The sequence below is a fragment of the Cetorhinus maximus genome, chromosome 4, assembly GCF_964194155.1.
Source record: "Cetorhinus maximus chromosome 4, sCetMax3.hap1.1, whole genome shotgun sequence".
NCBI classification, from domain to species: domain Eukaryota; kingdom Metazoa; phylum Chordata; class Chondrichthyes; order Lamniformes; family Cetorhinidae; genus Cetorhinus; species Cetorhinus maximus.
In genome coordinates this window covers 131,629,710-131,656,492 of record NC_135882.1, presented here as the reverse complement: position 1 = coordinate 131,656,492, position 26,783 = coordinate 131,629,710, and the positions used below count along the sequence as shown (strand labels likewise).

The window sequence follows — 26,783 nt, the reverse complement described above, 5'->3', positions numbered from 1 at the left end:
CCAGCATCACAGATGCCAGCCTTCAGCCAATTCCATTCACTCCACATGATATCAAGAAATGGCTAAAGTCACTGGATACTACAAAGGCTTTGGGCCCTGACAATATTCTGACAATAGTACTGAAGACTTGTGCTCCAGAACTTGCTGCACCCTTAGCTAAACTATTCCAGTACAGCTACAACACTGGCATCTACCCGGCTATGTGGAAAATTGCCCAGATATATCCTGTACAAAAAGGCAGGACAAATCCAACCCGGCCAATTATCGTCCCATTAGTCTGCTCTCCATCATCAGTAAAGTGATGGCAGGGGTCATCAATAGTGCTATCAAGCAGCACTTGCTTAGCAATAACCTGCTCACTGACGCCCAGTTTGGGTTCCGGCAGGGTCAGGCAGATTCTGACCTCATTACAGCCTTGGTTCAAACATGGACAAAAGAGCTGAACTTCCGACGTGAGTTGAGAGTGACTGCTCTTGACATCAAGGCAGCATTTGACTGAGTGTGGCATCAAGGAACCCTAGCAAAACTGGAGTCAATGGGAATAAGGGGGAAAACTCTCTGCTGGTTGGAGTCATACTTAGCACAAAGGAAGATGGTTGTGGTTGGAGGTCAGACATCTCAGCTCAAGGACATCACTGCATGAGTTCCTTAGGGTAGTGTCCTCGGCCCAACCATCTTCAGCTGGTTCCATCATAAGGTCAGAAGTGAGGATGTCCGCTGATGAATGTAAAATGTTCAGCACCATTCGTGACTCCTCAGATACTAAAGCAGTCCATGTCCAAATGCAGAAAAACCTGGACAATATCCAGGCTTGGGCTGACAAGTGGCAAGTAACATTCGCGCCACACAAGTGTCAGGCAATGGTCATCTGGAGTTTGGCTCTTTTGTCCATGTTTGAACCAAGGCTGTAATGAGGTCAGGAGCTGAGTGGCCCTGTTGGAACCCAAACTAGGCATGGTTATGGAGTGATTAATGTCTATAATGTTATTGGAAATTATTTTTTTAAATAGCATTCCAATGAGGCCTCTATGTGTGTGTGTATGTGTTTGTGTGTCTTAATTGGATTAAAGCCAACTGGTCTAGAGGCTTTGATGCATGGAAAGTAGGTTTGAAATGGTAATTAGATAAACATGGGGAAGTTTAGAAACATAGGTGTCAAGGGGGCAATTTGCATTTTTAAATACAGCAGTCAAAAGAATGGGTGAAATCTTGCACCTAGCTAGAAGACACCAAACAATGTGTTTATTCTTTTCAGCTTACTAAAAAACTTGGTGGAATCAAAGGATGTTATTGTTAGAAGAGGTAAAATTAAAAATCTAGTAATACAATGGGAAATTTACATTCAAAGGAAAAGCTAGGTATAAGCAGAAAGAAGTTTGTGTCTGTGAGGCAGAGGCATTTAAGATCTAAACAGTCTGTACACCTGCAACTATGTTTGCAAGGAACCTCATTTTGAACTTATAAGGTCAAAAGTGCTTTGCCTTTAAATCTATGGCCAGAATTTTCTCGTCAGCTTGTGGGGGCGGGCCCTGCATGCCGACGTGTAAAATGATGTGCGATGACATCGGGCGAGCGTCCTGACATCACCGCATGCCATCGCGATATTTAGATGGATGGTTGCGTAATGTTCTCTGATGCTCGTCCGCCATTAATTAATGACCCACTTAAGGCCCTTGAGGCAGCAATTGTCGGGGATTTTTTGGGGCAATCTTCAGGACATCACACGGGCACAACAGGCAGGCGGGTAGCCACATTTTTATAAACCTCATCCACAGGCGGGATAAGAAGGGCGAGTGGGGTTGCGAGTGTTATTTGTCAGACAATTAATTGTTAAAGTTACTGATATTTGCCTGTGTGAGCAGGAATACTTCAAAACTCTTCACAGCCACTTGGACAGGAGTAACAGCCTTCAGATCAGGACTCTTGAGTAAACATCATTTCTGAGGCCTTTCTGGTTTCAGGAAGCCTTCCCTTAGCCTGGAATGGGAGTTGTGCTATCCACTGGAGGCACTTCCTCTGAGGAAAGGGGAAGGAGGCCAGGAGTCCACATTCAGCCTCCAGGGGAGCCACCTTTGGGAGGAGAGGTGCAGGCTCAAAGGGCACAGGGCCAACAGGAAGTCCAAGGCAGAAGGGGCCGCAGAAGATGCCACTATCCTGCTGCCAGGGTATACAGGTGGCGAAGCAGCTACCTCAGTATGTCTGAGGTGCAGTGCCGAAGGAGGCTCCTTCCCACAAGGGAGACAATCGCCACCATCTGTCAGATGATAGGCCCTGAGATCTGCGGCAACTGTGTGGGTGGGCATCCCATGCCAATGACGCTGAAGGTCACGGCTGCCCTCAACTTCTATGCCTCCGGCTCTTTCCAGGGCTCGGTGGGTGATCTTTGCGGTGTTTCCCAGTCAGCTGTCCACGCTTGTGTCAAGCAGGTGACAGACGCTCTGTTCAGGCGTGCATTGACCTTCATCCACTACCACTGGGACGAGGCCAGCCAGACAGAGCGAGCCAGAGGCTTCGCGGCCATTGCTGGCTTCCCCCGCGTCCAGGGTGCTATAGACTGTACACACGTGGCCATCAAGGCGCCAGCAGGTGAGCCCGGTGCCTTCGTCAACAGGAAGGGATTCCACTCCATGAACGTGCAGATAGTGTGTGACCACAGGATGCTGATTCTACAAGTCTGTGCAAGGTACCCAGGCAGCTCCCACGATGCCTACATCCTCAGACACTCCCAGGTGCCGGGGTTCTTCAGTGCTCCAGCCCGGCTGGATGGGTGGCTGCTGGGTGACAAGGGCTATCCCTTCAGAATGTAGCTCATGACGCCTCTCCACCATCGAAGAACAGAAACCGAGCAGCGCTACAATAGGAGCCACGCCTCCACAAGGGCTGTGGTGGAGACAACCATCGGTCTTCTCAAGATGTGCTTCTGATGCCAGGATCATTCAGGGGGTGCACTCCAATACCCCCAGATCATGTGTCACTGATAATGGTTGCATGCTGCACTCTCCACACTCTGTTGCGGAAAGTGGGGGACGCTGTGGAGGAAGGATATGTAGACGCAGATGCTCCAGCTGCGCACGATGAGTCTAGCAGTGAGTCCGAGGATGAGCACGCGTAGGAGAACGCTGAAGGGGTAGATGCTGAAATGGGCATTCTCCAGGGAGGCAGGGACACCCGGGAGGCTTTAATCCAACAAGCCTTCAGCTAGCCCACCACAGATAGACCTCCAACACAAGCCAGGGCTGCAGGCTCCACACTCGATACCTGAGTGCAAAATCTGCCTGGGTAGTAACATTAACTAAGGGCCTTGTCAATAAAGCTCAATGTCAAATAACTCACTCATAACATTATGGGTTCCCGTACACCTGCTGAAGTAAGGAGTCACCCTGAGTCATCCTCACATATCAAAATTTAATGATTTAACAAAATGAAGTTCAGAAAAAAATAATTACAAAGGTGTTACGCATCACACCAAGTGGTCATGAACTAATAGCGGGGCAACATAAAACCACCAATGAGAAACCTGCGTTGTGTCTAAAGTGCCTTAAGTTTACGCTTGCGGGTGCTATGTCCAGACGCTCCCCCCTCACTGGCACTGGCATCTGAGACAGCCTACTCACTCTACTGTCCTATTGGCTTCGAGGACCTGTGCTGGCCCCGCCTGGGAGGGAGCGGCCAGTTCCACAGCTGGCATCTCCCCAGTCACCGCAGTGTCATGGGATCCCACAGTCACTGGCAGAGGGGCGGAGGTGCTGCTGCCCTCATCAGGAGTGCCCTAAGAGGAGCCCGCAGAGATGACAGGTAGCTGCTGTGCCAAAGTGAGGTCGCTTCGGAATCTTTGCTCATCATGGATGGATAGGCACTGAGCTGGGATACTTGGTGCCCAAACCATCTCCCACACTGGCACTGACCAGCTGAGGTCAATGCCACTGTGAGGGCTTGCTGGTCAGGGCGTATCCCCAGGAAGCCTTGATTGCTCTCCTGGAGGAGCCTCTCCACGAGAGTCACCACTCTATCCATGGAGGAAGCATGGTTTTCGGCCATGAGGCTCATTGCATCAGTGATGCTCTGCGTGGACTCCACCAGCACGGAGACCATGCCACGCATAGCCTCATGTATCTCCGCCAGATCCTACTGCATACCCTACTGCACTTCCAGCGTCTGCTGCCTCACGGACTACTCCAGAGTCACATCATCAGCCACCGACCGAGCATGTGCCTGGTCCCCTACAGTCCTCCAACTGCTGGCGACATGGGCACTCTCTGTCTCCGCCCGCGCTTCAAGTGAGTGTGAAGTGCCCTCACTGCTGTGCCCCGGGACACTAGCCGATGATCTAATTCCCACCGAAGTGCTAGAATCTGTGCTGGTGCCTGCCTGGCAGAGATGGTGTGACGCTGGTGAGTCCAATTGTTCAGGGGCCTCAGGTGTAAGAGGTGGCCCCTCTGCCTCCTCCTCCCGGCCCTGCTCCAGTGATGCTGAAAGGAAGAACAAGGACATTTGCTTAGTTAAAGTGGAGACAATGTCAATGTGCATGCCTGTCTCCCGGATCAGTATGCGCTCATCCTTCCATAATCAATGGCCAACCCATGTTGCAAGCTTCAATCACTGAGCATTCTGCTGGGACACACATGGTGAACTCAGTGCTCAGCAAACATATCTCCCCATGGTACCCCAGCCTCACTGCTACCGGTGGACCTGGGTGCATGGTACCTCTCCAGATCCATTGCCCCCTGCACATATCAAGTCACGATGGTCAACTGGGCCTGGCCTCTGCCAGTCCGCATCCACTCGCCGGCATTGTGTGCAGTCTTCTCCTGAAAAGGAGAGAGGAGCATTGATTAGTCCAGCCTGTACCTGGAATCCCACCGCATCCCTGCCACCCCAACCAGAATGGGACATTGCAGGGATTCAGTTCTTCATCACCCTGCAGCTGCTGCATACTCACACAAAGAAGCCAGGGCTGGCCTCCCTCTTGCTCACATGCTGCCTCTATCACATTTGGCACCACACAGTCTAAAGTTGCAAAGCAAGGAGGCACAAGCACGTGGAACGCCAAGGGCAGCAGATGGATTAGTGCCCCATCACCTGGAAGCTCCCCTCCCAGCATGTCAGCACCCTGGCTTTGACATGTTTCGCAGTTCCAGCACTGTGCCTAGGTGCAGATCCTTGAGGTTGCCCCCAAATCAATACTCTGGGTATCAGTGTCACACATGTTGCAGGTGCAGAACCCATCTCAGCACTACCCTCTTAGGGTGAACTAGGCATGGGCAAAATCTGCTGGCCCACCCAGCGAGGGAAACATATCTTGAAGGATTCAATGCTGTAACTGCACTCAGAGTTGGGGAGGGGTGCAGAGTTGGCCTAAGGGGGAAAGACTACTGGCTGTATTAAGTGACCTCTGCCAGCATGGTACTCACCCTTCCCGCGTGCAAGAGGTCATTGAATCGCTTGTGGCACTGGACCCATGTGTGTCGCACCACGTCATTGGAACTGACTATCTCTGCCACTCCTTCCCAGGCACGTTTGGTCAGGTGGGGGGGCCTCTGCCTCCCATCCCTTGGAACGAGGACCTCCCGCCGCGCTGCCACCTCCTCCAGGAGGGCAGCTAGGCACTCATCGGAAAGCTGAGGGGCACACTACCCTGCTGCCCTACCGTCCGGCCTGGCCTGTTCGGCTGCCCTACCCTTTGGCATGGCCTGCTCTCCAGCAGTGCTCTGATGAGCCCTTCTGCTGGCCATTGTGATCAGCTTTTGCAAGGCTGCCAATGCTTCACTTAAATAGGTCGCTGGTTTGCCATTGGACCCAGTGGTCATTGCACTCCCGCCACCGCCCGCCCACTCCCGCTATCCCCTGGAGTTGTGCATTATGCTGGGCGGGTCTTAATTGGCCTGCCTGTGTAAAATTGTGGTGTGGACCCGATCACAGGCGGCAATCAATTCCTCACCCGCCTGCGCCCGCTCCCGACCAACCTGCCCGACATGGGGAAATTTCTCCCCCATGAGTTTTACTGTTGCCTTAGCAGGGGTGTAACTGAGAGTCAGATTAATTAGAGGATTTTTGTAGTAATAATAGTAGTAGTTTTGTAAATATATGTATGTGCTTATAATTTTTCTTGTATTAATAAATGTTTAATTTAGTTTTATAAAAAAGCCTCTTGAGACTCGGTGGTCTTATTACTACTGAATTCAAAGCCTACATCTTGAAACATACAAATTGCAAAATCGGTTATGACAGTTGTTTCAAGCAAGTGCTGCCTGATAGCACTGTTGATGACCCCTTCCATCACTGTACTGATGATCAAGAGTAGACTGATGGGGCAGTAATGCCTCAGGGAGATGAACAGATTTCAAAAAATACAATAAAAATTTTATAAATGTTATAAAACATGTCCCCTCATGTGACTCAGTCACATGAGCAGGGACATGTTATTAATGAAAAAATAAAGTTTTCATTTTGTTTTTATTTGCTTTTGGAAACCTCATCCTGCCTTTTCGCCTGCCCACCAATAATAGACCAATTAATTGTCGGTGGGTGTGCTGCCGACTCTGGCACATGCCCACCAACCGAAATATCGTGCAAGTGTGGGATGAACTTGGGACGCTCGCCTGATGTCATCGCGCGTTCTTTCACATTTGGTCGGGTCAGGCGTGGGCCTGCCCACCGAGCTAAAAATTTTACCCAAAGTGTTTATTGATAACACATAACTATGACAAATTCTAAAACAAATTTGCTTCCAGCAAGAGAGAGAGCGAGAGGGAGGGAGTTCCTGTTTTTGTTGTTCTTGCTATGCCCAAGCTTTGGGCTAACTCCATGCTTGCTTCTATACAGGTCTCTGTCCAGTCCACAACTGACCCTAGTCTCAGGTCATGTACCTCTTTACATCACATTGTGCGCTGTACTATTTCCCAGTCCCACAATAACCCTAGCTAAGCCAGATGCCCTTATGCTACAGCAAAGTGCCCCAAGTCATAACACATTTGCATGAAGCTGCAAGCCAGGTATGAGTGGCAGCTATCAGTTTCCGATCCAAAATCAGATGCTTAATTCTAAACAGCACAGGCCCAGGATATAGAGATCAGTTGATGGATGAAAGTCTCACAGAGCTGTATCATTCAGAGGTAAACAAAGCCTCCAATTCTAAAGGTGCATGACAAACAATCGGAAAAGAGGCACTGCTGCTGGGCTCCCCTTCGATAGCTCAGCTGGTAGAGTGGAGGACTATAGAGTGACTGTCCTAACTGCTATCCTTAGGTCGCTGGTTCAATTCAGGCTCGAAGGAAACCCTCCTTGATTTTGCAGTAAGCAGCACTTAGCTGATGCTTGCGCTCTGAACTTGTCGCTTAGGCTAAACTTTTGCATGTTGCTGCCAAGGCGCACCAGCTCTTTTTTCCTTTCAAAGGAGCCACAAGATGGCTGCTTTATTTCTGCAGTTGCATCTGCTGGCCAGCAGGGATTTCCTTGGAGGACCAATCCACCCAAGCACCCAGCACTCAAGTCAAAGCACCAGTAGTATCCCATCAGTTGGACAGAGCTCTCCACAGCCCCCTCACCGTCGTGGTGGCCGCCACTTTCTGCTCGCTTCGCTTTCAATCCACGTGCACGGGCTGTTCTCCACTTCCTTTGTCGTCTCCATTCAATTCCATGCGGGCGAAGCTCATCTCTTGCTGCTCGGTTGTGCTGACTGGAGCAAAGCATGTACTGTGCATGGGCAGCAGGCCAACCGAGGCAGGATTTCCCTGCTGATTGCGGAGCCACTTGGAGACAGGTGCTGAGAGGCATCTGTGAGGCGGTCGAGAGAAAGCTGTGCCATGTCCCAGCGGGCGCAGCTCAAACGTTAGAGCACTCACTTCGCATGCGAGCGGTAGCAGCATCAACATCTGAATTCTCCAGCTTGTTTTTAGCTTTGGGCATCTGATCAGATTCAGCAGATTTGGCATTGAGCCCATAGTCTACCCACCTCCAAAGTTGTGCCGCTGCACAAAGAGGTCGAGAGACATTAAAAGTTTGTAATGCTGCAGCAATTAAGGCATCTTAATTTTGGCATGCAGCAAAGATGGTAAGCTGAGGTGAGAAAAGAAAGAAAATGTGCAATCTGCCGCTGTCTCTGAGAATTGAACTAAGATCTTTTAAATTATAGGACTGACGCGCAGCCTACTGAACTCAGAAAGCATGCCCTGAAGTGGCTTCCAGGCAATGTGACTGTAGTATAAGGCACATATTAGGTTAATGTATGACTGAGTACAATACCGCTCACACAGCGATGTAAGAGAGCACATAATCCAGACCCAGGGTCAGTCTAATGTTGGATACAGCCATGTGTACCAGCAAGCATGGAGACAGCTCATAGCTTGTACGCTGTACTGTATATTTGTAAATAGTTCTAAGAGTCAATAAAGACTTATAGTTAACCTACGTATGACTATGAGGACTTCTTCAGAAGTACTGTTATGGCAGGGTGAGGAGTCAAAATAAACATTTAAAAAGATTATACAAATCAGTCCTTGGATTGTCCATGAGGTGTAGATGGTGGTACATTGTGACTGTTAAGTTGGATGATTTCTGTAAAGCTAACTTTGGCAGATTCGCAGTCTGCTTATATTTCACCCCTTTTCTATTTTTACTTAGTTCTGTTGAAGGGTCATGAGGACTCGAAACGTCAACTGTGCTTCTCTCCACTGATGCTGCCAGACCTGCTGAGTTTTTCCAGGTATTTTTGTTTTTGTTTTTGTTTTGGATTTCCAGCATCCGCAGTTCTTTGCTTTTATGTTGGAGACACATGTTGGCTTGTTCCAGAGGGAGAGATGATCTGGTTGTCTGTGTAGGTTTAACTGAAGTAGCTGTCCTGTTTCTTCTAAAACAAATTTGCTTCCAGCAAGAGAGAGAGAGAGAGAGAGAGAGGGAGGGAGGGAGTTCCTGTTTTTGTTGTTCTTGCTTCTGCCACTCACTGGTCACCAGCCAGTTTTTAACTCATTTTCCCTATGTCTTCCCTGGAGTGGAAATAGCCATGTCTTTCATTCGCCTCAGAGCCTTTTACACATTCTGAGATATAGATCAACAGGAGATGGATGTTTTTAGATGTCTAATAAGATGTAGTGAACAGTCTCCATCGTCCTCACAAACCCAGGAAATTAGTCCAGCCTTTTGCATTTTCCATACCTTTCTTTTAAATGTCTCTGTTTGAAGTGGGATTTGACACCTCTTCAGGTGCGAAATTCCATGCCCTCCCAGGAAGATCTGCCGATACAATCAACATAGGAATTTTCCAGAAGACGTCCCTTTATAGTATCGGTCATCTTTTGATCAGTGACTTTTCTTGAGTTTCTTTAAAAAACACAGATCTTCTCTAAACAGTTCAATATGCCCATACTTAGTTGTAGGTTGCGAGTCGCCCTCATTTTGACATTGTGTCTGGGCGAGCTTGTGAGTTGTGAGGTGGATGCAAGGAGGCTTCAGAGCAATTTAGACAAGATGTGTGTGTGGACAAACAGATGGCACCCTTTCTTGGCCTTTTGGCTAAGGTCAAGTGTAGTTGTGAAGCGATGGCTATAACCAGTCGAGACCCAAACCATGGGGTATGTAATACCGTTAGGGTGGCGGTGAAGGACAGTGAAGGACGAGCATCCATGGATCGTGCCTTCATCATCAAGCGGATCCTGTTGAAGTCGTGTGGATTTGAAGCTGCGGAGATCTACTGCCTGCAAGACTTCCCCAGCGCTGGATACTTCGACGCGACCTTCAGGAGTGTGGCTGCTTGCGTCAAGTTCCTGAAGGTGTTCAAGGAGAAGAGAGATCAGCCGGAGATGCAGAGCCTGACGGTGAAGCCGCTCTTTGCTCTGCCGTTGCAACGGGACCGTGTAGTGACGGTGCATCTCGACAACCCCCACGTCCCTGTCACCGACGTGCTCACCTTCCTCGCCAGGTACGTTGACAAAGTTGGGAGCTGCACCGAGGTTAAAGACGCCTTTGGGATTTGGACAAGCAAACGCCAGGTCAAGGTCACGCTCAAGACCGATGGTAAGGGAGCCATCTTCCACCCTCCTTCCAGCTTCGCTATCGGGGGAAGCCGTGGCTACCTTGTCTATGCTGGGCAGCCCAAACTTTGTCGCTCATGCGGCAAGTCTGGTCATGTGGCAGCCAACTGCAGCGCCGCCCTCTGCAAGACCTGCAAACAGGAAGGGCACCAGACAAAGGACTGCAAACAGACTAAGTGCTGCAACCTGTGTGGCAAGGCAGGTCACCTCTACAGGACCTACCCCAAACGCTGCCTCACTTATGCACAGGCAGCCAAAGCCAATGAGGGGGAAGCAGAGGAAATGCTTCATGTCACTACTACCAAGGACACTTGCAACCCTCCAAACACCAGTGAGAACAACGGGACAAAGGAGGACACAGAGAGAGACAAGGTGGAGGAAAAAATTGAGGCAGCAGACAGACAATCAACAGCATTGCCCCCTGAACCTCCCACTCCTCAGGAGAGCGAATCAATGGAGGAGAAGGAAGCAGCGGAAAATCAACAGGGGGAGTGGCAGCTGGTGAAGAGAGCCAAAAGGAAGAATGGGCTAAGAAGGGTCCAAGCCACTTACCAGACAAGTAGCAAGAGGCGTCTTCCATCCGGCATGGATGACAAGGGCAGCTGCTCTTTGAACGAAGAAGAGAAAGGGCAGCACCTACAGAAGAAGCGGCAAAACTCTAAGGAGTTGGAGGACGAGACACCCGAGCTCCAGAACATTGGAGACAATGAGGAGACCAGCACACCCCAACTTTGCCCACAACCCGAAGAGGCCAGTGCACCCCAGCCCCAGGAATCTGGGAGCAGTGAAGCGCTCAGCGCACCCCAGCTCCGGGAAGTCGGGAGCAGCAACGCCCCAGAGGGGGAGAGGATCAGCGAGACTTCTCCAACAGAGAACAATTCAAATCTCGTTCCTTGCACAAACCCCCAGATGCCACCTGAGTAGAACATTGCCAATGGGGTAGTTCAGGACAGTTTCCTCAGCCCGTCCAAAGTGAGGCAATTTGTGAACACTATGGGTATGCAGGAGCAGACCAAAGGTCTGGAACTCTCAAAGGCAACAGGTTTGGTAAGAGAATAAATGCTTCAAAATGGGTGTAAAGATTGTATCCATAAATGTGCGTAACACTAAATCTACTACGCGATGTGTTGCGACCTTGGACTACCTTGCCAAGGTCAAAGCTGATCTGTTGTTTCTGCAGGAGTGTGCGATACCGCACCTCAGCTCCTACAGGCAATGGTCATGATGGTGGTCCCATGGGCCATCGATCTGGTCGGGAGGAAAAGACTCACATTCCTCCGGCTTGGGTATTCTGCTGTGGGGAGGCAACTTCACCATCTCTGAGGTTAAGGAGGTGGTGGGCGGGCGCCTCCTCATAGCAGACGTAATGTACAAGAACGCTCCACTCCGGTTAAATAACGTGTACGCCCCGGCACAAAAGAGCTAGTGGCTGGCGGTCTTTCAGCAGCTCCCACTGCTGCTGGTGACCTCCAGGCCGGTCATTCTGGGCGGGGACTTCAACTGCATCATCGATGCGGCTGGACGATCCAGCAGGGCCGACAGCAGATTGGACGCTACGTCCAGATCCCTGATGGAAACAGTTAAGGTTGCCAAGCTGCACGACGTCTTCAGCAACCCTGCAGACGGAGCGCAGCGTAGATACACCTGGTCGCGGCCAGACGGGTCCATCCGTTCCAGGATAGACTTCCTGTTTGTGTCCCGTGCGTTCACAATCAGATCCACCGACGTCAAGCCAGTGTTCTTCTCTGACCACTGCCTCCTACTGGCTGACTGTCACTTAGAGGAAGACCAGAGGGTTGGCAAGGGGGCATGGAAGCTAAACGTGCAACTGCTGACCCCAGAGAACATTGAGGAGCTCAAGAGGGATTACAAAGGTTGGAGAACCGTGAAACCCCTCTTTGAGTCCCTGACACACTGGTGGGAAGCGATCAAGGGAAACATCAAGAGGTTTTTCATCCTCAAAGGCACCCAGAAAGCTAGAAAGGAACAGAATGAAATGTCCCAATTCGAGAAAAACATGCAGAATCTGCTCCGGCTGCAGTCGATGGGGGTCGATGTCAAGGAGGAACTCCAAGAGGTGAAGAGCCAGCAAGCCTCGCACTTTGCCTCGGAGGCCTCCAAGATCATCTTCCGTTCCAGAGTCCGCTCCGTGGAGCAGGATGAGACGTGCTCACGTTTCTTCTTCCAAAAGGTACGCTGAGAGAGCTCTGTGATCAGCAGCCTGAAGGAAGAAGATGGCTCAGTAAAGTCATCGCATTTGAGGATCAGCAAATCCTTTTATGCCGGATTGTATGACGTAAAGTCCCCAGACAGCACGGCCTCCCAGTCCTTCCTGTCCTCTATCACGGAGGTCATAGACGACAGGACACGGGAGAGCCTGGACAAACTGCTAACTCCTGACGAACTGATTAAGGCCCTTGAGTCCTTCGAGAAGAGTAAAACTCCCGGAAGCGACGGCTTGCCGATGGAGTTGTATTTGGCTCTGAGGGACTGGATGGGCCCAGACGTGCTAGAAGTGTACGAGAGTATGTTTCTGGCCGGCGGCATGTCAGAATCCATGAGGAAAGGCATCATCACCCTCATCTACAAGCACAAGGGGGAAAGAGAGGAAATTAGAAATTGGCGACACATTTCACTGTTGAATGTGGACTATAAGATTCTGTCCAAGGTCATCGCCAATCGGGTCAAGTCCGCTCTGGAATTGGTGATCCACCCTGACCAGACCTGTGCTGTGCCGGGCAGGAATATATCTGACAGCCTTGTGCTACTCAGGGATACGATTGCCTATGTGCAGGACAGGGGTGTGGAAACCTGCCTCATCAGCCTGGATCAGGAGAAGGCCTTTGACAGATTATCGCACACCTACATGTTGGATGTGCTCTCCAAAATGAGGTTTGGGGAGGGAATTCGCAATTAGATCCAACTGCTCTACACTAACATCAGTAATGCAGTCTCAATCAATGGGTCGGAATCAGATAGCTTTCCTATTAAATCTGGAGTCAGGCAGGGCTGCCCTCTCTCCCCTGTCCTGTTTGTGTGTTGGTAGAATCCTTTGTTGAGTCCATCAGGAAGGATCCGAGCATAAGAGGAGTGACAATCCCAGGCAGTGGAGGCACTCAGGTCAAAGCCTCCCTGTACATGGACGATGTCGCCGTCTTCTGCTCGGATCCGCTGTCGGTGTGCAGACTGATCCACATCTGTGACCAGTTTGAACTGGCCTCGGGAGCCAAGGTAAATCGTGGGAAGTGCGAGGCCATGTTCTTTGGGAACTGGGCTGACTGATCCTTTGTCCCCTTCACCGTCAGGGCTGACGGCCTGAAGGTACTGGGGATATGGTTCAGAGGGACCGGGGCATGCGTTAGAAACTGGAAGGAGCGAGTGTCTATGGTGCAAAGAAAACTGGGCACGTGGGAGCGATGCTCCCTCTCCATTGCGGGTAAGAACCTGGTCATCAGGTGTGAGGCACTCTCACTGTTGCTGTACGCGGCATAGGTCTGGCCCATTCCAGACTCCTGCGTGTTGGCGATCACCCGAGCCATCTTTTGCTTTATCTGGAGGTCGAAAATGGATCGTGTCCACAGGGACGCGATGCACAAGCCTCTAGGTAAATGGGTATAAAACGTGCTCAACAACGCCCTCATACTGATGGACACCTTTGTGTGCAGCTGCATCAAACTGTGTGTAGATCCTCGGTACACAAACACCAAATGTCACCGAGTGCTGAGGTTCTATCTGTCCCCAGTGTTGCGAAGGATGGGTCTGGCCACGCTGACGCGGAACGCTCCAAGTGGTTGGACCGTGCCGTACCACCTGTCCCTGGTGGAAAAATTTATGCAGAAAAACACCTTTGACCACAAGTCCATCAGGCAGTAGTCAGCACGTAACGTCTTAGAGGCCCTGCGGGAAAAGGAGAGGGTGGATCCTGTGGGATGGTTCCTCGAGCAGACGGTCAAAGTCATTTGGCAGAATGCCTCATCGCCAGAACTTTCCAAGAAGCATCAAGATGTGGCTTGGCTGGTGGTGAGAAAGGCCCACCCCGTCAGATCCTTCCAACACGCCAGGAGTCTCACCCCCTCTGCACGTTGCCCTTGAGGTTGCTATGGTGGGGACGAGACCATTGTTCACCTCCTTGTGGATTGTGCCTTTGCAAAAAAGGTCTGGAGAGAGATTCAGTGGTTTTTGTCAAGGTTCATCCCGAGCAGTTCTGTGACACAGGACTTTGTGCTCTACGGGCTGTTCCCAGGGACACACACCGAGACAAACATCAACTGCAGCTGGAGGATCATCAACTCGGTGAAAGACGCTCTTTGGTCTGCCCGAAACTTGTTGGTCTTCCAGCACAAAGAGTTGTCCCCGACCGAGTGTTGCAGACTGGCACGTGCCACGGTCCAGGACTATGTGCTGAGGGACGCACTATAGCTTGGGGCAGCCGCCGCAAAGGCGCAATGGGAAAAGTCGCTGACTAAGACCTTTCTGCTATAGTGCACCGAGGGACTGGGAACTGTTGAGAGCCCCTCGGGCTGTACAGCTTACAATGAATGTATGCATTGAATACTAATTGTATTATAATTTTATTGAAGCACATCAGAGTGCAACATGATGTATGTTGATAACTCCAATACCATTGTCTGATTGTCTGCATTGACCATATTGAAATGATTGTAATATTCATTGATTGTATTGATGCACCTCGTGATCCATGTGTAAAAATTGAATCTCATTGTATTTTTTGCGATGGTGATTTTGAAATGCTTTGCAGTGTTCTTACAGATACTTCATGAATGAAGTATATTTTTCAAAAAAAAAGGTGCACCTTGCTGCTCTTCAGGTGCAACTGCAGAAGTCTCACCGCCGTGTACGGGCTGTTTTCAGACGGGGAACGATGGCTCCTGTGCCATGACGGCAACATGGTAAGCTGTAATCTAGGTAGCAAGTTAAGAATTCTGCTTTCAGCTAAGCGTTGCTTACCACACGCTTGTTCGAAAAGCACGCACGCACACACACGCACCGTTTATTCGCCATTTGAGCAGTAACCTAAGGATGACTTTGATATGTTCTCCTCTCCAGTCCTCCGCTCTATCAACTGAGCAATCGAGGCGAAGCATTGATGCCCACAGTTTTTGCTGTTTGTTGGCCATGCACCTTTAGACGTCGAGGGCTTCACCTGCCTCTTCATGCCACACACTGGGGCACTGCGAGCCAGCGGCTTTCTCTGCTGGTTGGGCCTGTGGTGTCACGGCAAACGTGACTGACTACGGATCGGAACCTGATGTCTTGTACTCATGTCGAGCTCGAAGGTTTCTGCAAACATTGCATTGTGGCCTGATTTACCTTGTACTCTTGCCTAATTGGTTCTGCTATCTGCCAAGCGTCACAGCATGCCTTCTCAGCGCAGTCGGCAGCGTGTCACTCTCATCATCCGAAGGTCTTGAGTTGAATCCGCTCAGAGGCCAGAGTGTTTTGCACATTCTTTGCATGCACTCACCTCACATTTCCATCGCCGCTGCCGGCAAAAATCGAGACATCTTGCTTTGCTGCAGCACCCCATTCATTTGGCCTCTCTGTGTGGCAGCACATGGCAGCACTCTGGACATTTGTGAACTGTGGGCTCAGCGACACAACTGCTCTGCCTGAAGCTTTGTCCCCAGGTAAAATGCAAACTGGAGAAGGTGACCATCCATCTCACTGCCACACACATGCAAAGTGAGCGTTCTGCTATTTGATCTAATTCCCCCACACAGGCTAGAGCCCAGATGACGAGGGTTTTGCAGTGTGCCTTCTTAGCGCAGTAGGCAGCGCGTCAGTCTAATAACCAGAAAGTCCTGAGTTCAATCCTCAGAGATGGCAGTGTGCTTGGTGCATTCTTTTCTTGCATTCAGATCAGATTTCCAACTCTGCTGCTGGCAAAAATCAAGACACCTTGCTTGCCGCAGCGCTCGCAAAACATTTGGCCTCACTCTACAGCAGCACATGGAGGTTCTGCAGATTTGTGAATTGTGGGCTCAACAAAAAAACTGCTGCGTCTCAAGCCTTTCCCTGAGGGGAACGCCAAAGTGGAGAATGTGGGTATCAATACCACTACCTCGCGCATGCAAAGCGAGCGCTCTACCATTTGAGCTAATTCCCCCACATTATGCGAAGTTTTGCTCTAACTTGCTGGCCATGATCAGCTCAGCGCCTGTCCCCAAGGCGATCATGGGCCAGCAGAGCAATCATGCATCGGGTCAACCTGCAGTCACAACAGAGCCATATTTCGATCCAATCAGCATGGCCGAACAGCAGCAGGTTATAGTGCCAGCAGGATGGAAAAGCACAGTGACAATGAAAGAAACAGTGGGCAACCGAAGCTTGAAGTTTCGAAGCAAGTCGATCAGAAAGTAGCAGTCGCCACAAGTGTGAGGGAGCAGTCGAGAGGCCTGTCTCAGTGATACAAGTCATCTTTTGCATTCAACTGAGTGCCCCGTGTTTGGGTGCGTTGCTGCTCAAAGCTGCAACCTGCTGCTCTTCAGGTGCAACTGCAGAAGTGTCAATGTCGTGAACAGGCTGTTTTCAGATGGGGAAAGAGGGCTCCTGTACCTTGAAGGCAACATATTGAGGCGTAGCCCAGGTATCAACTGAAGAAGCCTGTTGTCAGCTAAGCATTGCTTAGGACTCACTTGTTCGAATAGTACACACACACACACAGAAACAGACACACACACACACACACAGAAACAGACGCATGCACAGTTTATTCGCCATTCGACAAGTGACCTAAGGCTGACTTTGATTTGTTCTCCTCTCGAGACCTCCGCTCTATTACCTGAGCAATCGAGGCGAAGCATTAAACTTCACAGTCGTTGTTGCTTGTCGGCTGTGCGCATTTAGACGTTGGGCGCTTCATCTGCCTCTTTATGCCACAGCTGTGGGGCACTGTGAGCCATCAGCCTCTCTCTCCTGCTGGTGTTTGTGCTGTCATGGCTAACATCTCTGACTATGGATGGGAAGCTGATACCTTGTACTCCAGTCTAGCTCGAAGGTTTCTGCAAACATGGCATTGTGGCCTGATGTAGCTTGTAATCTGGCCGAATTGGTCATGCTAACTGCCAAGCGTCACAGCTTACCTTCTTAGTGTAGAAGGTAGCGTGTCAGTCTGACAATCTGAAGGTCCTGAGTTGAATCCGCAGAGACGTCAGACTGTTTTGCACATTCTTTTCTTGCACTCAGCTCAGATTTCCATCTCTGGTGCCGGCGACATCAGGATAAGTTGCTTGCTGCAGCACTCCAAAGAATTTGTTCTTGCTCTGCGGCCGCACGTGGATATTGTGGATATTGTTGAAATGCGAGCTGAACAACACATCTGCTGTGCCTCCAGTTGTGTCCCAAGGCAAAAGGCAAACTGAAGAATGTGGGCATCGATCCCACTGCCTCTCGCATGCAAAGCGAGCGCTCTACCATTTGAGCTAATTCTCCCACATTATGCAGCGTGTTGCTCTAACTTGCTGGCCATGATCGGCTCAGTGCCTGTCCCCAAGGTGATCTTGGGCCAGCAGAGCAATCATGCATCGGGTCAACCTGCAGTCACAACAGAGCCATATTTCGATCCAATCAGCATGGCCGAACAGCAGCAGGTTATAGTGCCAGCAGGATGGAAAAGCACAGTGACAATGAAAGAAACAGTGGGCAACCGAAGCTTGAAGTTTCGAAGCAAGTCGAGCAGAAAGTAGCAGTCCCCACAAGTGTGAGGGAGCAGTCGAGAGGCCTGTCTCAGTGATACAAGTTTTCTTTTGCATTCAAATGAGTGCCCCGTGGTTGGGTGCGTTGCTGCTCAAAGCTGTACCCTGCTGCTCTTCAGGTGCATCTGCAGAAGTGTCAATGTCGTGAACAGGCTGTTTTCAGATGGGGAAAGAGGGCTCCTGTACCTTGAAGGCAACATATTGAGGTGTAGCACAGGTATCAACTGAAGAACCCTGCTGTCAGCTAAGCGTTGCTTAGGACTCACTGGTTCGAAAAGTTCACACACACACATACACCCACACACAGAAACAGACGCACACACCGTTTATTCGCCATTTGACAAGTGACCTAAGGTTCACTTTGATTTGTTCTCCTCTCGAGTCCTCCTCTCTATCACCTGAGCAATCGAGTCGAAGCGTTGAACTTCACAGTCGTTGTTCCTTGTCGGCTGTGCGCATTTAGACATTGAGGGCTTCATCTGCCTCTTTATGCCGCAGCTGTGGGGCACTGTGAGCCATCACCTCTCTCTCCTGCTGGTGTTTGTGCTGTCATGTCTAACATCTCTGACTATGGATGGGAAACTGATACCTTGTACTCCAGTCTATCTTGAAGGTTTCTGCAACCATGGCATTGTGGCCGGATGTAGCTTGTAATCTGGCCTAATTGGTCAAGCTATCCGCCAAGCGTCACAGCATACCTTCTTAGTGTAGAAGGTAGCGTGTCAGTCTGACAATCTGAAGGCGCTGAGTTGAATCCGCAGAGATGTCAGGCTGTTTTGCACATTCATTGCTTGCACTCAAATCAGATTTCCATCTATGGTGCCAGCGACATCAAGATAAGTTGCTTGCTGCAGCACTCCAAAGAATTTGGCCTTGCTCTGCGGCTGCACGTGGAGATTGTGGACATTGTTGAAATGCGAACTGAACAACACAACTGCTGTGCCCCAGTTCTGTCCCAAGGCAAAAGGCAAACTGGAGAATGTGGGCATCGAGTTGGAAATCTGATCTGAATGCAAGAAAAGAATGCACCGAGCCCTCTCTGAGGATTGAACTCAGGACCTTCAGATTATGAGACTGACACACTGCCTACTGCGCTAAGATGGAACACTGCAAGGCCCTTGTCAGCTGGGCTCCAGCCTGCGTGGGGGAATTAGATCAAATAGCAGAACGCTCACTTTGCATGTGTGTGGCAGTGAGATGGATGGCCACCTTGTCCAGTTTGCATTTTACCTGGGGACAAAGCTTCAGGCAGAGCAGTTGTGTCGCTGAGCCCACAGTTCACAAATGTCCAGAGTGCTGCCATGTGCTGCCACACAGAGAGGCCAAATGAATGGGGTGCTGCAGCAAAGCAAGATGTCTCGATTTTTGCCGGCAGCGGCGATGGAAATGTGAGGTGAGTGCATGCAAAGAATGTGCAAAACACTCTGGCCTCTGTACGGATTCAACTCAAGACCTTCGGACGATGAGAGTGACACGCTGCCGAATGCGCTAAGAAGGCATGCTGTGACGCTTGGCAGATAGCAGAACCAATTAGGCCAGAGAACAAGGTACATCAGGCCACAATGCAATGCTTGCAGAAACCCTCGAGCTAGACATGAGTACGAGACGTCAGCCTCCGATCCGTAGTCAGTCACGTATGCCGTGACACCACAGGCCCAACCAGCAGAGAAAGCCGGTGGCTCGCAGTGCCCGAGTGTGTGGCATGAAGAGGCAGGTGAAGCCCTCGACGTCTAAAGGTGCATGGCCAACAAACAGCAAAGACTGTGGGCTTCAATGCTTCGCCTCGATTGCTCAGTTGATAGAGCGGAGGACTGGAGAGGAGAACATATCAAAGTCATCCTTAGGTCACTGCTCGAATGGCGAATAAACGGTGCGTGTGTGTGCGTGTGTGGTTTTCGAACAAACGTGTGGTAAGCAACGCTTAGCTGAAAGCAGAATTCTTAACTTGCTACCTAGATTACAGCATAACATGTTGCCGTCATGGCACAGGAGCCATCTTTCCCCGTCTGAAAACAGCCCGTACACGGCGGTGAGTCTTCTGCAGTTGCACCTGAAGAGCAGCAGGGGGCACCTTTGAGCAGCAATGCGTCCAATCACGGAGCACTGAGCTGAAAGCAAAAGAAGACTTCTATCACTGAGACAGGGCTCTCGGCTGCTCCCTCACACTTGTGGCGACTGCTAGTTTCTGCTCGACTTGCTTGGAATCTTCAAGCTCGGCTCTTCACTGTTTCTTTCATTGCCACTGTGGTTTAGCATCCTGCTGGTGCTGTAAGCTGCTGCTGTTCGTACATGCTGATTGGAGCGAAGTATGGCTGTGCTCAGGCCGCAGGCCGACCCTATGCAGAATTGCTCTGCTGGCCCAGGATTGTCTAGGAGACAGGTGCTGATAAGATCCTGGGCAGCAAGTGTGAGCAAAGCACGTGACAGTGTGGGGGAATTAGCTCAAATGGTAGAGCGCTCGCTTTGCATGCGAGAGGTAGTGGGATCGATGCCCACATTCTCCACTTTGGCGTTCCCCTCAGGGAAAGGCTTGAGACGCAGCAGTTTTTTTGTTGAGCCCACAGTTCACAAATCTGCAGAACCTCCATGTGCTGCTGCAGAGCGAGGCCAAATGTTTTGCGAGCGCTGCGGCAAGCAAGGTGTCTTGATTTTTGCCAGCAGCAGAGTTGGAAATCTGATCTGAATGCAAGAAAAGAATGCACCAAGCCCTCTCTGAGGATTGAACTCAGGACCTTCAGGTTATGAGACTGACACACTGCCTACTGCACTAAGATGGAACACTGCCAGGCCCTCGTCAGCTGGGCTCTAGCCTGCGTGGGGGAATTAGAACAACTAGCAGAACGCTCACTTTGCATGTGTGTGGCAGTGAGATGGATGGCCACCTTGTCCAGTTTGCATTTTACCTGGGGACAAAGCTTCAGGCAGAGCAGTTGTGTCGCTGAGCCCACAGTTCACAAATGTCCAGAGTGCTGCCATGTGCTGCCACACAGAGAGGCCAAATGAATGGGGTGCTGCAGCAAAGCAAGATGTCTCGATTTTTGCCGGCAGCGGCGATGGAAATGTGAGGTGAGTGCATGCAAAGAATGTGCAAAACACTCTGGCCTCTGTGCGGATACAACTCAAGACCTTCGGATGATGAGAGTGACACGCTGCCGAATGCGCTAAGAAGGCATGCTGTGACGCTTGGCAGATAGCAGAACCAATTAGGCCAGAGAACAAGGTACATCAGGCCACAATGCAATGCTTGCAGAAACCCTCGAGCTAGACATGAGTACGAGACGTCAGCCTCCGATCCGTAGTCAGTCACGTATGCCGTGACACCACAGGCCCAACCAGCAGAGAAAGCCGGTGGCTCGCAGTGCCCGAGTGTGTGGCATGAAGAGGCAGGTGAAGCCCTCGACGTCTAAAGGTGCATGGCCAACAAACAGCAAAGACTGTGGGCTTCAATGCTTCGCCTCGCTTGCTCAGTTGATAGAGCGGAGGACTGGAGAGGAGAACATATCAAAGTCATCCTTAGGTCAATGCTCGAATGGCGAATAAACGGTGCTTGTGTGTGCGTGTGTGGTTTTCGAACAAACGTGTGGTAAGCAACGCTTAGCTGAAAGCAGAATTCTTAACTTGCTACCTAGATTACAGCATAACATGTTGCCGTCATGGCACAGGAGCCATCTTTCCCCGTCTGAAAACAGCCCGTACACGGCGGTGAGACTTCTGCAGTTGCACCTGATGAGCAGCAGGGTGCACCTTTGAGCAGCAATGCGTCCAATCACGGAGCACTGAGCTGAAAGCAAAAGAAGACTTCTATCACTGAGACAGGGCTCTCGGCTGCTCCCTCACACTTGTGGCGACTGCTAGTTTCTGCTTGACTTGCTTGGAATCTTCAAGCTCAGCTCCTCACTGTTTCTTTCATTGCCACTGTGGTTTAGCATCCTGCTGGTGCTGTAAGCTGCTGCTGTTCCTACATGCTGATTGGAGCGAAGTATGGCTGTGCCTAGGCCGCAGGCCGACCCTATGCAGAATTGCTCTGCTGGCCCAGGATCGTCTTGGAGACAGGTGCTGATAAGATCCTGGGCAGCAAGTGTGAGCAAAGCACCCGACAGTGTGGGGGAATTAGCTCAAATGGTAGAGCGCTCGCTTAGCATGCGAGAGGTAGTGGGATCGATGCCCACATTCTCCACTTTGGCGTCCTCCTAGGGCAAAGGCTTGAGAGGCGGCAGTTTCTTTGTTGAGCCCACAGTTCACAAATCTGCAGAACCTCCATGTGCTGCTACAGAGCGAGGCCAAAAGTTTTGTGAGCGCAGCGGAAAGCAAGGTGTCTTGATGTTGCCAGCAGCAGAGTTGTAAATCTGATCTGAATGCAAGAAAAGAAGACACCAAGCACATTGCCCTCTCTGAGGATTGAACTCAGGACCTTCAGATTATGAGACTGACACGCTGCCTACTGCGCTAAGAAGGCACACTGCAAAACCCTCGTCGGCTGGGCTCAAGCCTGCGTGGGGGAATTAGATCAAATAGCAGAACGCTCACTTTGCATGTGTGTGGCAGTGAGATGGATGGCCACCTTCTCCGGTTTGCATTTTACCTGGGGACAAAGCATCAGGCAGAGCAGTTGTGTCGCTGAGCCCACAGTTCACAAATGTCCAGAGTGCTGCCATGTGCTGCCACACAGAGAGGCCAAATGAATGGGGTGCGGCAGCAAAGCAAGATGTCTCGATTTTTGCCGGCAGCGGCGATGGAAATGTGAGGTGAGTGCATGCAAAGAATGTGCAAAGCTCTCTGGCCTGTGTGCGGATTCAACTCAAGACCTTCGGAAGATGAGAGTGACACGTTGCCGACTGCGCTAAGAAGGCATGCTGTGACGCTTGGCAGATAGCATAACCAATTAGGCAAGAGTACAAGGTACATCAGGCCACAATGCATTGTTTGCAGAAACCTTCGAGCTAGACATGAGTACGAGACGTCAGCCTCCGATCCGTATCCAGTCACGTATGCCGTGACACCACAGGCCCAACCGGCAGAGAAAGCAGGTGGCTCGCAGTGCGCCAGTGTGTGGCATGAAGAGGCAGGTGAAGCCCTTGACGTCTGAAGGTGCATGGCCAACAAACAGCAAAGACTGTGGGCTTCAATGCTTCGCCTCGATTGCTCAGTTGATAGAGCGGAGGATTGGAGAGGAGAACGTATCAAAGTCATCCTTAGGTCAATGCTCGAATGGCGAATAAACGGTGCGTGTGTGTGCGTGTGTGGTTTTCGAACAAGCGTGTGGTAAGCAACGCTTAGCTGAAAGCAGAATTCTTAACTTGCTACCTAGATTACAGCATAACATGTTGCCGTCATGGCACAGGAGCCATCTTTCCCCGTCTGAAAACAGCCCGTACACGGCGGTGAGTCTTCTGCAGTTGCACCTGAAGAGCAGCAGGGGGCACCTTTGAGCAGCAATGCGTCCAATCACGGAGCACTGAGCTGAAAGCAAAAGAAGACTTCTATCACTGAGACAGGGCTCTCGGCTGCTCCCTCACACTTGTGGCGACTGCTAGTTTCTGCTCGACTTGCTTGGAATCTTCAAGCTCGGCTCTTCACTGTTTCTTTCATTGCCACTGTGGTTTAGCATCCTGCTGGTTCTGTAATCTGCTGCTGTTCATATATGCTGATTGGAGCGAATATGGCTGTGCTCAGGCCACAGGCCGACCCTATGCAGAATTGCTCTGCTGGCCCAGGATCGTCTTGGAGACAAGTGCTGAGGAGATCCTGGGCAGCAAGCGTGAGCAAAGCACCTGACTGTGTGGGGGAATTAGCTCAAATGGTAGAGCGCTTGCTTTGCATGCGAGAGGTAGTGGGATCGATGCCCACATTCTCCACTTTGGCGTCCTCCTAGGGCAAAGGCTTGAGAGGCGGCAGTTTCTTTGTTGAGCCCACAGTTCACAAATCTGCAGAACCTCCATGTGCTGCTACAGAGCGAGGCCAAAAGTTTTGTGAGCGCAGCGGAAAGCAAGGTGTCTTGATGTTGCCAGCAGCAGAGTTGTAAATCTGATCTGAATGCAAGAAAAGAAGACACCAAGCACATTGCCCTCTCTGAGGATTGAACTCAGGACCTTCAGATTATGAGACTGACGCGCTGCCTACTGCGCTAAGAAGGCACACTGCAAAACCCTCGTCGGCTGGGCTCAAGCCTGCGTGGGGGAATTAGATCAAATAGCAGAACGCTCACTTTGCATGTGTGTGGCAGTGAGATGGATGGCCACCTTCTCCGGTTTGCATTTTACCTGGGGACAAAGCATCAGGCAGAGCAGTTGTGTCGCTGAGCCCACAGTTCACAAATGTCCAGAGTGCTGCCATGTGCTGCCACACAGAGAGGCCAAATGAATGGGGTGCGGCAGCAAAGCAAGATGTCTCGATTTTTGCCGGCAGCGGCGATGGAAATGTGAGGTGAGTGCATGCAAAGAATGTGCAAAGCTCTCTGGCCTGTGTGCAGATTCAACTCAAGACCTTCGGATGATGAGAGTGACACGTTGCCGACTGCGCTAAGAAGGCATGCTGTGACGCTTGGCAGATAGCATAACCAATTAGGCAAGAGTACAAGGTACATCAGGCCACAATGCATTGTTTGCAGAAACCTTCGAGCTAGACATGAGTACGAGACGTCAGCCTCCGATCCGTAGCCAGTCACGTTTGCCGTGACACCACAGGCCCAACCGGCAGAGAAAGCAGGTGGCTCGCAGTGCGCCAGTGTGTGGCATGAAGAGGCAGGTGAAGCCCTTGACGTCTGAAGGTGCATGGCCAACAAACAGCAAAGACTGTGGGCTTCAATGCTTCGCCTCGATTGCTCAGTTGATAGAGCGGAGGATTGGAGAGGAGAACGTATCAAAGTCATCCTTAGGTCAATGCTCGAATGGCGAATAAACGGTGCGTGTGTGTGCGTGTGTGGTTTTCGAACAAGCGTGTGGTAAGCAACGCTTAGCTGAAAGCAGAATTCTTAACTTGCTACCTAGATTACAGCTTACCATGTTGCCTTCATGGCCCAGGAGCCATCTTTCCCCGTCTGAAAACAGCCCGTACACGGCGGTGAGACTTCTGCAGTTGCACCTGATGAGCAGCAGGGTGCACCTTTTTTTTTTGTAGAAATATACTTTATTCATAAAATATCTTCAATCACATTCCAAACCATTTCAAAAACAACATTACAAGGGTACAATCCAGGTTAAACTTTTACAAAATGTATCACCAGGTGCATCAGTACAAACAATATTACAATCATTTACAGCCTTTCATTTTGATCTGTACAGCCCGAGGGGCTCTAAACAGTTCCCAGTCTCTCGGTGCGCTGTGGTAGAAAGGTCTTAGACAGCGACCCTTCCCCATTGCGCCTTTGCGGCAGCTGCCCCAAGCTTTAGTGCGTCCCTCAGCACGTAGTCCTGGACTTTGGATTGTGCCAGTCCGCAACAATCGGTCGGGGACAACTCTTTGTGCTGGAAGACCAACAAGTTTCGGGCAGACCAAAGCGCGTCTTTCACCGAGTTGATGATCCTCCAGCTGCAGTTGATGTTTGTCTCGGTGTGTGTCCCTGGGAACAGCCCGTAGAGCACAGAGTCCTGTGTCACAGAACTGCTCGGGATGAACCTCGACAGCAACCACTGCATCTCTCTCCAGACTTTCTTTGCAAAGGCACAAGAGACAACGGTCTCTTCCCCACCACAGCCACCTCGAGGGCAACGTGCAGAGGGGGTGAGCTTCCTGGCGTGTAGGAAGGATCTGACGGGGAGGGCCTTTCTCACCACCAGCCAAGCTACGTCTTGGTGCTTGTTGGAAAGTTCTGGCGATGAGGCATTCTGCCAAATGACTTTGACAGTCTGCTCGGGGAACCATCCCACAGGGTCCACCCTCTCCTTATCCCTCAGGGCCTCTAGGACGTTACGTGCTGACCACTGCCTGATGGACTTGTGGTCAAAGGTGTTTTTCTGCATAAATTTTTCCACCAGGGACAGGTGGTACGGCACGGTCCAACTACTTGGAGCGTTCCGCGGCAGCGTGGCCAGACCCATCCCTCGCAACACCGGGGACAGGTAGAACCTCAGCACGTAGTGACACTTGGTGTTTGCGTACTGAGGGTCTACGCACCGCTTGATGCAGCCACACACAAAGGTGGCCATCAGTATGAGGGCGATGTTGGGCACGTTTTTTCCCCCTTTATCTAGAGGCTTGTACATCGCGTCCCTGCGGACACGATCCATTTTCGACCTCCAGATAAAGCGGAAGATGGCTCGAGTGATCGCCATCGCGCAGGAGTCTGGAATGGGCCAGACCTGCGCCACGTACAGCAACAGCGAGAGTACCTCACACCTGATGACCAGGTTCTTACCCGCAATGGAGAGGGAGCGTCGCAACCACATGCCCAGTTTCCTTTTCACCATAGCCACTCGCTCCTTCCAGTTTCTAACGCATGCCCCGGTCCCTCCGAACCATATCCCCAGCACCTTCAGGCCGTCAGCCCTGACAGTGAAGGGGACAAAGGATCGGTCAGCCCAGTTCCCAAAGAACATGGCCTCGCTCTTCCCACGATTTACCTTGGCTCCCGAGGCCAGTTCGAACTGGTCGCAGATGTGCATCAGTCTGCGCACCGACAGCGGGTCCGAGCAGAAGACGGCGACGTCGTCCATGTACAGGGAGGCTTTTACCTGAGTGCCTCCACTGCCTGGGATCGTCACTCCTCTTATGCCCGGTTCCTTCCTGATGGACTCGGCAAAGGGTTCTATGCAACACACGAAAAGGACAGGCGAGAGAGGACAGCCCTGCCTGACTCCAGATTTAATCGGAAAGCTATCTGTTTCCCACCCATTGATTGAGACTGCGCTACTGATGTTAGTGTAGAGCAGTTGGATCCAATTTCGAATTTCCTCCCCAAAGCCCATTTTGGAGAGCACATCCCCCATGTAGGTGTGCGATATTCTGTCAAAGGCCTTCTCCTGATCCAAGCTGATGAGGCAGGTATCCACACCCCTGTCCTGTACATAGGCAATCGTATCCCTGAGCAGCGCCAGGCTGTCAGAGA

General features: G+C 51.0%; 6 non-coding genes across 6 annotated transcripts; 3 read left to right on the top strand and 3 right to left on the bottom strand.

The window, feature by feature from the left end:
- The first annotated feature begins 7,181 nt into the window (after positions 1-7,181).
- Positions 7,182-7,273, top strand: trnay-aua (transfer RNA tyrosine (anticodon AUA)). The gene is given in 2 exon segments: positions 7,182-7,218; positions 7,238-7,273. It is a non-coding gene; the product is annotated as a tRNA-Tyr (tRNA).
- Positions 7,274-17,404: 10,131 nt separating this feature from the next.
- On the bottom strand, positions 17,405-17,477 carry trnaa-ugc (transfer RNA alanine (anticodon UGC)). Its single transcript has one exon. It is a non-coding gene; the product is annotated as a tRNA-Ala (tRNA).
- Positions 17,478-20,171: 2,694 nt separating this feature from the next.
- On the top strand, positions 20,172-20,244 carry trnaa-ugc (transfer RNA alanine (anticodon UGC)). The gene has a single exon. It is a non-coding gene; the product is annotated as a tRNA-Ala (tRNA).
- A 1,600-nt stretch (positions 20,245-21,844) lies between these two features.
- Positions 21,845-21,917, top strand: trnaa-agc (transfer RNA alanine (anticodon AGC)). Its single transcript has one exon. It is a non-coding gene; the product is annotated as a tRNA-Ala (tRNA).
- A 206-nt stretch (positions 21,918-22,123) lies between these two features.
- On the bottom strand, positions 22,124-22,196 carry trnam-cau (transfer RNA methionine (anticodon CAU)). Its single transcript has one exon. It is a non-coding gene; the product is annotated as a tRNA-Met (tRNA).
- A 1,605-nt stretch (positions 22,197-23,801) lies between these two features.
- trnam-cau (transfer RNA methionine (anticodon CAU)) lies at positions 23,802-23,874 on the bottom strand. The gene has a single exon. It is a non-coding gene; the product is annotated as a tRNA-Met (tRNA).
- Positions 23,875-26,783: the final 2,909 nt, after the last annotated feature.